Here is a 14,140-nt window from a genome sequence, read left to right as displayed (position 1 = left end):
AAAGGAAGACAATATTGCTTCAGCGGTCAAATACTTATTATTAAGATAACGACAAATGACAGAATATATTTACCAAAAGCATACTGTAGTTTACTGAATTAATTACAGGTAAATTCAACTAGAGTTTAACTCTGCCCAATAATAGACCAAAACTCAAACTTTGTCTTTTCTTTACAAAATGTTTTTTCTTCTGCTTCACTTCAAATTCAAGGATGGTTCTGCTTCTATTTCTTTTGTTTTACATCCCGCAAGAAACCCAGACAAAACAGATACAACTACACGAGAACCGGTAGGCCTACAACAAGAACGAGGCAGGAAAAACTAGTCGTCTCGTCTTAAGCAGTGTTGCCAGAAATAAATATTATTATTTTTATTGTGCAGCGGAAATCGCCACAAACATTTTCAAAACATCATTATTATAAAATATCCATTTCTCGAGGACAAGATCAACTTCACCTCTTGATATAAAGTCAACGACTGCAAATGCTCTCATAGTCTTCATATTTTTAATTTATAGTAGCACAAAATAGACTGGACTTACTTAACATAGACACCTAAAGTATTTTCAATCAGTGTTGTTTCTCAAGACTGCACATTAAATGATAGGCTAAGGGAACGTTCAAATATTACGTAACGCTTTTTTTCCGAATTTTTGACCCCCCCTCCCCCATGTAACGCCAACGTAACGCTTTTTTCAATCCCCCCCTCCCCCATGTAACGCTTTTTCACTACGAATTCAGCACAAAAAACTACCATTCCGTACTCGACAGCGTTACGTAACGTTTGCTTGAACCCCATCCCCCCCGATGTGACGCTAACGTAACGCTTTGCATAACCCCCCCCCCTCCCTCGAAGGCGTTACGTAATATTTGAACGTTCCCTAATCGAGTAAAATTATTCCTACAATAGAAATACTGTAAATGCGCTGTCTGCAACAACACTGTAGCCTGTAGGTAGGTACTTCGATAAATAACGTCACAGTCGCTTACCTTGGCACTACAGCATTTCGGTATGTTCGCAGTGATTCGTGCAAATTGTGCACAATCTTTTCGTAAAAAGAAAGAAGAACCTTTTATCTTCTGGCGTTTTTGGGCAGATTTAAATCAGTTAATAATTCCTAAATATAAATGGAAGATTAATTAACACAAACCTTGTAGCCTACTTAACAGTCACTCTAAAAGTCCTCTCATAAGCTGATAAGTGAAATTTCATGCCGTTTCTTTATGTCACAGAGATATTTAATCAGGTGACCGCTGGTAAGTGAAATTTCATGCCGATATAAGATTTACGAAAAAAAAGGGGAGAAATTCGGTCTTAACGAAAAGTACCTACTGTATTCCTGACTTGCACAATTCTTATTGTAAAGATATTAACATAAAACACATCAAATAGCCTACTAGAGTTAAAAAATTATTTTAAACGAGAAAAACAAGATGAAACAAACTTGCTACTGGCGTGTAAAAAACACCAGTATATCACGTTAAAAACACGTAAATATACAGAAAAACTTCATATGCAACTGCAGAGAGTGTTTTTAAAGATATTAACATAAAAGGTATCACTTGATATTTTAGAGTTGAAAAACTTGCTTCAAATATGATATGTATAAACTTATTAAGCATTATAGCAACTGACGGCATAGGTGTAAAAAATTCGTGTTAATCACGTATTAAAGTGGTGTAAAAGGAACGCATCCCAGTATTACACGAGTTCCCTCAGAATTTTACATACTTTTCACGAGCCAATGTTTATGGGGCTATTTGCAATATTAACTCATTTTATTTGAAGCAGACTTTTCTACAAATTTAAAAAGTAGTTTTTAAACTTAACGGTGGTTCAAAGGTCCCACATCATTCCAAACTAAAAAAGTATTTTTGTTATTGATTCATTCCAAGTTTGTGGGGTTATGGGAGTGAATGATCCCACTACAATTTTGCTTGTAGCAGGTTTGTTAACGGTGCAAATTAATACTCCTGATTTTTAAAGGCTGTTTTACTAGTCCATTCTGCTCACCGTATTTAAAACTTTTTAGTTTTGCCACATTGTTCATTTTTTGTGCCAAATTCATATGTTTACTGCTCTTTGTCATTAATCGCCTGTTTTGTGCCAGTAACAGGTCGAAATGGGTTTCCAGCTATTTGTCTTCAATTCATGTTTTAAGATTTCTAAAATATTTACAAGGAACAGTAGTACCTGTATGTATGGAACCCTTAAAGTTCACACTAACATGTGATATTTTTCATAGAAGTATTCTTATCGCCATGCTGGCAACCAAACTCTGTTATTGTATCAGTTTCGTATTCTTTGGATTGATTTTACAATAAACATGTTTTGTTCACTTTTGTGCTATTTCATGAACAGTTTTTTGATAAGCTTAAAAGGATATGTGCTGAAAGTCACAGAAAGTGTGGAACGAAGTGTCCCATTTCGGTTACGGTATATTTCCAGTAAACCATCAGCCTTTACATCTGACGTAGTCAGGACGCAGGGTACGACTACAAGCATACGGTACTAACTAACTAACTAACGGTACTAACTAACTAACTTTACTAAAAATAATTTTTAGTAAACAGTATTTTTCACGTTTATACTCTACGAAACTAGATCGCGCAGCGGATAAAGCGCTCGCTTTCCAATTATGCAATCCTGGTTCGACTCCCGGCTTAGCTGGTTGTTGAAAAACACCGTTTACCTCTACCCAGGGTGTAATAAATTGGAGGGGCGTGGTTGCTGAAGGAAAAGCGGCCGAGAGAAAGGAAATGGCCTCCTTACTGTTGTTTGTGCCGATGGCTTGATACAATGACACTCTTATCTTCTCATCCTCCGATGCGTGATCAAGCATGGGACCCACCTTTACATTTTTACTCTAAGAAGCGGTTTTTAACGATCGTAATAAATTATCTCATTTACGTTTGCGCGAGCTGTCGTCCTTGCGTAATATCTTTCAGGGTGAAGAGAATAAAAAATTTAACCATCATCAGAAACACATTTGTTAGAAGTATCCTGGACAGCAAATCAGTCATTTTGTAAGTTACATTATTTCAACGTTCTGTAGGTGCTGCGCCGGCGCCTTCAGTGACTCGTTGCCGGGCTCACATGTGCAAAAATATTCAATTCCCTGCCCCCTCTCAAAAAAAAACATTTGCGCTGGCTGTGTAGCGATCCATTATTGCGTCAGATAAGTTTCCCTTTCTTTAACTATAGTGAACCAGTTTAACCTATATGTTATTTCCAAATGATTCTGTAATTTTCCATGCAACCTGCCCCCGAAGTAAATAGGAAAAAGGGAGCAGACAATAAAATGGTTTGTTCTCATTTGGCGAAAGCTCAGCTTAGACAACATTAAATTGATTGTGTAGTTTTACGTAACAATTTGGACAACTGTTAAAGTGTAATAATTCGTGATAATGTTTCACTATCCTGTAGGCTAATGTTTAAATTCATTTTTGTTATAGACCTACAATATTATACCAGCCGCTACGCAGACACGAACACCTTCTGATAACTCAAAATTATAATTCGTGTAACAATTCTGTGGAAAGAGTTTATTGGAGTGAGATAGCTAAATTAGATAGATGGAATTTTCATCAGGTAGGCTAGTCAGACAGTCTTAACATTAATTAAACTATAAACACTCCTTAGACATTAAATGTAAATAATTCCACATTGGTGGAATTAGCGCCGCAAGTCAGTAGGTTTTTTTTTTAAAGTAAAATATAAGTTCAAAAAGATTCAGCAACCAAAATATGACGATTCTGTATTTTCTATTAAAAATGCATGGAGAATCAACAGAGCCCTATTTATGGCATATGCATTTCGCTCTAGGCTGCTGCTGTAGAGCATCATTAGTGCCTTATCCAAATAGAGCGAAATGCATATGCCATAAATAGGGCTCTGCTGATTCTCCATGCATTTTTAATGAAAAATACTGAATTGATACTTGATGGAGAATCGCTGTTCTGCTGATTTGTAGTCAGGAGATCCCCTACCCTTAATGGAACTCAATAAATGTATGACGATTCTGGTAAGTAGGATATGCTACCAAATTTTTATTTCTATGTTAAAAAAAATACGAGCTCATAATGATCTTATTAAAACATGTTATAAAAATTTTATGTGTTGGTTTGCCAACAGTTGTAGGCTATGTAGCCTATTATTAATTTACCTTATTGTGAAGCTCATATTGCTGCAAAAATATCCTAATTCTTGAACAAATCTTATCAAAATTATATTTTATGAACAGGGGCGCCGGAACGGTTTTTGACTGGGGGGGGGGGGGAAGATTATGAAAAAAGAGCACTTTTGTTGCTGAAAAGCTTTTTTTTAAGTTTTAAGATATAGCCTACCGATAGTGCTCATCCATCAGCTCATCATCGAGTAATGATACCAGTGTCCAGTATACAAAAAACAATGGCACGGAAGGGCATCATGCTATGTTATAATGATGTAGGCTAACCTACTGTGATACAGAATTTTGCGTCGTAAATATTATTTTGAGACAGAAATGAAAGATTAAAATTAGGCTAAAAGCGAATAGCTGAAATTGCTATATCGAATTGCAAAATGTGAAGTAGCTACATGACCTTAAAAGGGCACCATTGCCCCCTGGCCCCCTTCTACAGAAAAACTGAAGGCAGGGGGGCATCCGCCCCCCCGCTTCCGGCGCCCCTATTTATAAATGAAACATTCTTGATGTACCGTAGCTTAAGGGTAGCATGGGAAAGAAAAGGCGTGCTAAATAGTTCAGAGATGTCAGTGACCCATGATGCTTCATTATGTAAGCTACGCTGGTTAATTGGTTTTGAATTTTTATCCTCAGATTGGGAAAGTTTATGAAAATTTATTCTTGACAGCTTTTTTTTGCATAAACTAAGCAGACCCAGTCACATTACTTGCATATTTTAAATATGTTCTTTCTTTTTCGATATGTTCTCTCGCTTTCCAATCACGCAATCCTGGTTCGACTTTCGGCTTATAGGCCTATGCTGGTTGTTGACAAACACCACTCACCTCTACCCAGGGTGTAATAAATTGGGGGTGCAGTTTCTGAAAGAAAAGCGGCCGAGAGAAATTAAGGAACTGGCAGAGGTGGGCAGTAGCGCGCTACTTTTGTAGCGCCGCTACTAGCGACGCCGCTACTTTTTTGATAAAAGTAGCGGTAGCGGCGCCACTTTTTAGTTGGAGTAGCGGCGCTATTTTTTTCCAAAGTAGTGGTAGCGGGAAAGGCGCTACTTTTTTTTACTCGCACTCCCGCTACCCGCTACTTTTTAATTTAAAATAAAAAAATACTCGTTTTTTTGGCAAAACCTGCGTGGTCAAGCAGCTATATAATCGGTTTGGTTGCAAAGTTTCGATTTTTCTGATGTAGCCTAATTCGACTGTTGTAGCCTACTTCGACTACAAGGCAGATGTAATTCGACTGTTGCGAGAGACATCAAGCCAGGTTGATACCGAGAAGAGTGACACCAACACCCAGGGATGGAGGAACCATTTTAAAAGTAGGTGGGCCCAAAGGCGTAGCAGTCAAAGTTAATCAAACTTCTGGGAGGCTTCGCCCCCCAAAACCCCATGACATTGCTGCATTCCTAATACTTCAAATCGCTTATACATTGTGTTTTCATGATTGCCTTTTATGCCAACCAGCGAAAAATTTCCATTTTTGGGTCCGATTTGGCCAAATAAATTACAAAATTGTTAAATGGCTCTATAGCGCTGTACAAAATACGGCGATGTACACACAAATAAAAAGGCAGTATACACACACAGTTATAATACCAACCTGGGAGAAATAATCGGCAGCATTACACAGTAGGCCGACGTGCATGCACTGCATAGTATGTAATGATATCATTGTTTTAACCTTGGAGAACAATTAGATTGATTTATAGATTACCACACGCAACCACACCCACACGTGCTTCCCATCAACAGTGGGCTCAACAGAAAAGTTTAAAGATTAGATTTCATCATTGAGCTATCAAAGATAACACAGGCAAACAAAAAAATTTTTTTTTACAGGCACGGCATGGAAGAGTCATTTTAGGGTATTTCGAGGCCCCTGATTCCGAAAATTATTATTATTGTAACTGTCTCCGCCGCCAGTGTAGCCAAATCGTTTGGCATCCGCTGGCTTCGATCAGTCTTTCAACAAGGTGATTCCGAAAATGCACTTTTTTTTCGAATTGACTCTAGTTTTTAAGATTGCCTACACCAAAAACATTTTTTTTGCAATTTTGAGCCTCTATAGATTTAACATCGTGTCGTTTATTACATAGACAAAACTGAAAGTAATCCTAGGCACATTTCTGAGTTGTATAAACGCCATTTGAAATCAATCACCTTAATAGCCTACTGTATATTTGTTGACTTCAACAATATCAGACTTACTAAGCTACTAAGTACAAATAAAATACATAGGTACATTGTTTTGCTTAACAAACTAGACGAATAAGTAAAACAAAGCCATCGATAAACAAACGCAATTCTTTATTATGGTAGACTTACTATAGGCCTACTGAGCAACACCCATCAAAGTAGCCTACGAAGGCCATTTATACCGTATCAATAAAGTAGCTGCTTAAAATTTTATCGTTGTTACGGAAGAATGTAATCTTGGTTCGAAATTCAATTCCTGGTAGTTTCGAAAATTCGAAGAAACTAAGTGCATTTTTGGAATCAGGGCCCTGAAATAGGCCTACTCTGAAATGACTCTCACCTTTTGTGTCAAACTTGTTTTGTTGGCCTGTGTAATCAAACTAGTGTGTATCAAATGAGTGAAAAGCTTTTTTTGGAAATCCTTCTCTAAATTAACGTTTTCACTACCTTTTCAAAGAAATTTGGCTTTCAAAAGTGGGTGGGCCAGGCCCACCCAGAAAATAAAGTAGGTGGGTCCAGGCCCACGAGGCCCACGTGGTTCCTCCATCCCTGCCAACACCAGTCATGACTCCGAGGATGAATTTTTTGGTGTGTTGGCGCCATCCCGTGAAACGTTAGTGCAGAAGGAAACAGCAATTGTGGACGCCTTTGGATAGGAGCAAGTCCTTGAGCTTTTCGAATACGGTACCGAGTTAAAACACCTGTTCATTAAATACAACACCCCCATTTCTTCCAGTGCTGCGGTGGAGAGACTTTTCTCTGTTGGAAAAGATGTGCTTATGCCAAAGCGGGCAGGACTTATAGTGACTCTCATTTTGAAATGCTCGTGTTTTTGAAAGATGCGTAACAATAAATTTCCTTTAGAATGTGTTTTCTATAACGACGTTAAAATGACAGTGTAAACGAATGATAAAATTCATTAAACAGTGTTTCCTAGTGTCATTTTAAACAAAAGTAGCGGAAGAAGTAGCGGTAGCGCGCGCTACTTTAGTCTGAGTAGCGGTAGCGGGTAGCGCGCTAATTTTGTAAATTGGTAGCGGGTAGCGGTAGCGCGCCCTATTTTGGTCGTAGTGGTAGCGGGTAGCGCGCTACTTTAAAAGTAGCGGGTGCCCACCTCTGGGAACTGCTGGCCACCAGGGGCGCCGGAACGATTTTTGACTGGGGGGCAGGATTATGAAAAAAGGGCACTTTTGTTGCTGAAAGGCCAATTTTTTTAAACTTTTAAGATAAGATATAACGATAATGCTCATCTATCAGCCAACTAATGATGCAACACTATGTTTTTGTTTCAGACGAATAAACCATTGATTGAGATTGACAGTGAAGCAGGCCGTAGCAACAAAGAACGTGGCCCCATCCAAACATAAGTCCGGGGCCCCTTCCAACGCAGAAACTGAAATGTGGGATTTATTTTACACAACATGCAGGGCTTATATTATGTATACACAGTAAAAGGCACAGTTCCGCTAATTAGCGAAGCTAACGCTTTGGTTAGCGGATTAGCATTTTAGCTAATATTTAGAAATTTTAGTGGACTCGTTAGGGAAAGTAGGCTAAATTTATTGGAAATACCGCTGATTTCTTTGTTGAAAGCTAACTTTTACACTAGCTGCGCCCACCACTGTGTATCAGGGCCTCTGAGAGAAATTTTCACTAGGGGTACGAAGAGTCATTCCGGGCCCCCCTCTCACTCCGGGCCCCCTTTGTCTTGGGAAAAACGCATGATGTTTTCTTAGGCGTATTGCACACCATACAACATTTTACTGCAGAATTGAACATCTGTGCGCAATAATAGTATCAAGCTGCAAAAAAAACTATAATTTAGTATTTTTTTTGTGCGTACCATGTTATCTTTCCCTCGCCAATTTGTGTATCATACATTGAATTCGTGTGTCAGTTGTTGAAGGTGCTGTTGTGAGGTGTCGCTTGTAGGCCTAAAGCTTTAATGTAAAATATTCAAATTCATTTATTTAGTGCACACTTTGAGATCCGAACCAGCGCTGTTCGATCTTGCCGTTTCTACGTTCACAAAGTCGAGCGCTTTGCCTTAACTAACTGAGCGATTGGTTGGTTTTGAATTTTTAATCACTGTATGAGAAAACCTCTTATAGGTTATTCCTGGCAGTTGCACATAACCTACTTGTAGGTCTAGACTGTAGAGGCTTTGAAGCACTGTCACAGGCCCGGTTACAGAAATTGACACGCTGAAGTTTGGATTGTTGAAGTGTTGTTGTGTGTGAAATATTCCATCCACTAGGTGACGCCAGATGGAGAGCAGTCCTCAAAATGCGTTGCTCAAGGACACACTCAGAGAATCGAACCAGCGCTGCCTAATCTTGCGGTTACTTCGCGCACAAACTCAGACGATTAACCTACTGGGCGACTGAGCTAGCGATCGGCGCTGTTTTGAACCTTTGGCCAGAGGCAAAAAATTTAAATACGATCTTAATCTTGTTTATCCACAAAATTAAAAGAACAGTCTTAATCTGACAATTTCCAATGATCCTACTGGATGAGAATCCAGATCCGCTCCAGTGGACATCTCTGATAAACATTAAACATCAAGCTTTTTATCAAAGGTTTTTGACACAGTAAATCATGAAATACTTCTGACAAAACTTTATCACTATGGTATCAGAGGAACACCCCTCCAGTGGTTTCGAAGCTACTTAAATAATCGTTTTCAGACAGTAGAAATTTCTGGTAGTGTTTCAACTCCATTAGAGACAAAGTGTGGTGTGCCCCAAGGTTCTATTTTAGGCTCCTTATTATTCATAATTTACATTAACGACTTCCCAAATTGTTTAAGTTGTACTGATTCTATAATTTTTGCGGATGACACAAATCTTCTGATGTCAGGTAAGAGTGTAGATAAACTGCATGAAGCGGCCAATACAGAAATGCAAGAAGTTGTCAAATGGCTTGTAGCAAATAAATTATCACTCAATGTAAACAAAGCAAAACACATGGTATTTGATAGGCTACTAACAGTTTACGTGCGAATAAGTGTAGGTCTAAGCAAATCATACGTATAAATGACCAACCAATTGAGAGAGTACAAAATATCAGTTTCCTTGGCCTGACTCTGAATGAAAATTTTTCATGGAAACCACACATGCAACATTTGCTGCAAAAGCTTCGAAGAAATTTTGGCATAATTACCAAGATTAGACCCTGTCTTAATTTGTCAAATTTGATCTGCTTATAGGCTACCATTCTTTAATTGAAAGTAACCTGAAGTATTGCATTACGACTTGGAAATATGGCAAAGAAGGACTTATACAAAAACTTCAAAAAATCTGTGACAAATTTCATCGTATTTTCCGTCCCAACAATGATAGTTGTAGCAAGATCCCGATATCAATTGAGCAATTGTTCAAACTGGAAATTGGTGTTTTCGTGTTTAAATTTCACAACAATTTACTACCAGATTGCTTCACCAACCTTTTTAAATATGTCAAAGAGGTTCACAGCCTGTCTACAAGAAACCATGATAATGATTCTCTAAACATTCCATACTTCTCAAAAACGCTTACTCAACATTCAATAGAATTCACAGGTGCGAAAACATGGAACGAATTTCCTTCTTCAATTAGAAAGACTAATACAAAGTCACTTTTTATTCACAAACTAAAACAACATTTAAGCAAAACGGACACGCAATAGAAAGACAATGTAGAAAGGCTTTCTTCCATTCTTGTGAAGATTTTAGTGGAAATCCGAAATTATTTACAAAAGATTAGGCTTAGGCTTACCTAACAATAATATCGATTGCTTGTGCTGTACTTTTATGTTTGTAGATATTAACAGCAAACGCAATACCGGTAGGCTACTTCATAAGCAACACGACACGTCGCAAAAGGGGATGAGAGCTTTATCAACACCATCAGGACATCATCATCTACCAGCTCATCCATTCCATCACCCACCAGGACAAGAAACAATAAATTAAACTGGATATCAAACCTCAATCGTCTTAGGCTACTGTGTGATGTGCAGTCTAACCATAGAAAGAGCTCAACACCTGCTCTCCCGGGCCACATTGAAACGGGCTTTTGCCTGAGGATGGGTTTCTTTTATGTCCGGTTTTCTTTTTTCATCCTTTTATTATTATTATGACTGCTCATCCACATCAATATTGGAACTGGCAAATTCAATCCACAACATTTTTCATTAGGCTGTCATTCATTACTACATGTGTGCTTCTCTCTGTTTTTGTTTTATTTTTTGCTATTTGTTTTTTGGGGTTTTGTGGCCGTGCTAACTACTGATATATAGCCTACTACATAATTTTTCATTCAGGCACGTTTTAAACCTTTCAAGGTTTTGCCACCTTTTTCCGTTCGTTAACGTGCTGGTAGGTTTATATCGATTTTTGTAGTTAGTATCTTTTTCGTCCCGGACGCGTTAATGACGAAAAATAAAATGATTGATTGATGATTTTGCAACTCCAGTATTTGGTTGGAAATCTGTTATGCTTTTCACGCATCAATGCATTATTGTTTTGACGTGTTGTTGCTGGTGCTGGACATAGACATCTTATTATAACTAGACCGCGCATCGTCACTTCTCTCGTTTACGATTTTTGAAGAAAGCAGGTTCAGACGTCAGCCATTATTAGTGTACCTATTCCGCTCGTTTGCCAATGCTTTTGTAGGGACCCGTAATGAATTTTCATTGTTTTGAATTCAATTCAATTTATTTTTCCTTGTCAGAATGCAAAACAAATGATATTGTGAAAAAGAAATACAGGAACAAAACCAACAAAAGGAAAAGGTGGCAAAACTATTATGGTTTAAGACGTGCATGAACGGATTTAATATTGCGGTATATGAATCGATAAATATACAGTAGTTAAGCACGGCCACCAAACCTGATACTTTAAAACAAGTAGAAGTAGATGAATTAATTAGTTAAGAATCAGTCGCCTCCTCGTTCCTGAAACAACTGGAGCGCCAATTCTTAAAGCAATGAGAACACGACTGAACACAACTTAACTTTCTACAAAATGTAATTCTCCTATAATATTTGCGTTTCTTAAAAAACTCAGTTGTTGTGAACAAATAATTGACAAAACAAATAGTTTTCTATGCAACAACACAACCGCAGCTTTTACCAGGATTCTGTTCAATAGAGATTGATGGCTTTCGATTTTCTCCGTTGTAGCAAAACGTTGCATTATGACGTAAATTCGTGTGATTTCATCAACAATAACTTTTAAAGAAATAGCTTCAGTTTCAAGTTGCTGTGAAATAACAACTAATAAATATCTCCGCAATTCACCTAGTATGACGAAATCTTTATATGATTTCACCTTTGCTGTTCTACAATCGCAAACATATTGTTAGAATTTGTTAATTTATGCTGCCAAAATGTGCGCAAAGATAACGTTATGTGCAAGGTGCCGCTTTGAACTGAGTTCACACACTTTACCTGTTCAACCCAGCTTCTTATCATTTAAAGATAGAAGTGGACTTTTTAAACCTTCTTTCAGTGTTGTATATATTTGTGAAGAAACTGAATTATGCATTAAACGGTTACTAACTACCACAGCTGGGAGATTACCTCTTCATCCAGGCATTGTGGAAGCTATTGCGGTAGCTGTGCTTGGAAATATAAACCATTCCAAGATATTTACTAATCTCACGGATCTTGTGTTTGAATGCACCGTTACCGATAATCACATTTTTACGCTAGTCAAAACTGTGTCCAAATGTTATTTAAAAATTAGGTTTTACCACATTGGTAAGGAAACCTGCAAGCAAATACAAGGCAAATTGGTTCGTAAAACGCTTAACAAAACAGTGCTTTTCAAACACCAATAAACTACTTCCTTTCGACATCACATCAGTATTGGTGAATATTTAATTTGTTTTGATTTTGTTGAGCTATAGGCCTACGTTATAGCCGCTATAATATAGCGTATCATTTGCTTAGGTTTGATGTAATAAACTGTTTGTTGCTGTTTTTACAATAGGCTAATCATCAGCTCAGCTGTAACGCCAAATTGAATACGGTAAGAGTTCTGCTGAACTGCTGGAAATGATGCATTCAGTGTATCGTATACGTGCTCTCGCATCGCAGTGTTTTTGCTTTATATTATAGACTGTATGTATAATTCTGTGCAATTTAACACATGCTTTTATTCATTTCATAGATGAATAAAACCTCTATTACACCAAAGTTTTAAATTATAGTTAACAAGTTAGTTTTCTGCAGAAGCGCAACCAGCTCAGAAATGTTATCGTTAACAGCGCAGCTTTCACGCGAGTTTGAGACACTAACAATGGCCGCCGCCTTTTTTCAATTTCTTCAATCGAAATACGAGAAGCGCAGTCTAGTTATAATAAGATGTCTGTGGTGCTGGACCAAGTCAGATTAGTAGAGTTGCCAGTTCAGCGTTTCCCTTGATAATATTGATTTATTGTGGGAACCTTTAGGCCTATCCTCGGTTTGAAAAACGTTCTTTAGAAGTTTCTTCTTAATTATTTTGCGTACTTGTGAAAGCTTGAACCATCGATGTCAGCATGGTCACCATTAATAGCAAACCAAAGTTTTCGTTTGTTGAAGTGTTGTTGTGCAAACTTTTTCATACATCAAATTATGAATGAGGGGCTCTCCTTGCAGCGCATTGCACAGGCGCACACGCCGAGATCCGAACCCGCATCGTTCATTCACAAAGTAGAGAGCTGAACCAACTAAGCAGTATGGGTGGTCTTGCTTGGTGGATTGACGATATTCGTTGGTGAGTAGGCTGAGTAATCACTTGAGATTTTAATTGAGAAACTGAAACATTTATGCACAACTCTAAAAAACTCCAAGGATGGTTTGTTGTTTGAACATGTTTGGCAATCGAATATATGGTCTTTAATGGCACTTTTTCTGTTCAAATTAGTTAAATCTAAATGTTCATCACTCTCCTGGCCAAATGCCGCGTGGACGAACAGTACCAATGTATGTACAGTTCGCATCATGCGAACAAGTTAAATGCCGTGTGGTTGCTTGGTTTTATCTGTCTATGATTGAAGAAAGTCACCTCTTTACCAAAATTGTCTTTACGTTTTGTTCCTAATATTTTAAAACTTTGACGAACTCTGTATTCTACTTACACAATCACATTGGTTTAACGCTTCCTTGGCTTTTTCAATCTGAAGATGAAAATTGAAACCAACAATGATTTGTTCTTATTGTTATTGGCTAAACCTTTTTCTTTTACCGAAGTAGTGTTTCTGTCTCTGCATACCTGTGTGTATGAATGTGTAATTAGATTTATTGTTATGGGGTGGTGGCAGACTAAATGGTAATTTATAATCTTTTGCTATTATCCTGATTGTGCTATACTCAAACTCAGTACTGTGCATTGTTTTAAAAATTTGATTTTCTTTGCTTATTTTTGTATAGCGGTATTGAAACAAATAACTGGACTTAACAGCTCAAAATGGTGCAAGGGCCGCAAAAAGAAAAAATATGTTACATGAGCCGCATACAGCATTTCTATAAACTGACTATATGATATATATATACGGTATATATCATATGTGATAACAGACATTGAGATAAGAAAAAAATTAAACCAATCATCTTTAAGCAATAGCATTAGCCATTATCTCATTATGTTTAAAAAAAGGTAATCCATGCTTATTTAAAATCCAGTAAGCTAAGCAGTAAGCAATATGCCAAAAATTGTTATTACAGAATGTATGTAATTGTAAAATATATTTGAGTCATGTCACGGGCTGCATGAAAAGAATTTGCGGGCCATGTG

This window comes from Aplidium turbinatum, chromosome 15 (assembly GCF_918807975.1).
Source record: "Aplidium turbinatum chromosome 15, kaAplTurb1.1, whole genome shotgun sequence".
NCBI classification, from domain to species: domain Eukaryota; kingdom Metazoa; phylum Chordata; class Ascidiacea; order Aplousobranchia; family Polyclinidae; genus Aplidium; species Aplidium turbinatum.
The sequence above is the reverse complement of the archived record's forward strand: the minus strand, read 5'-3'. Positions refer to the sequence as shown.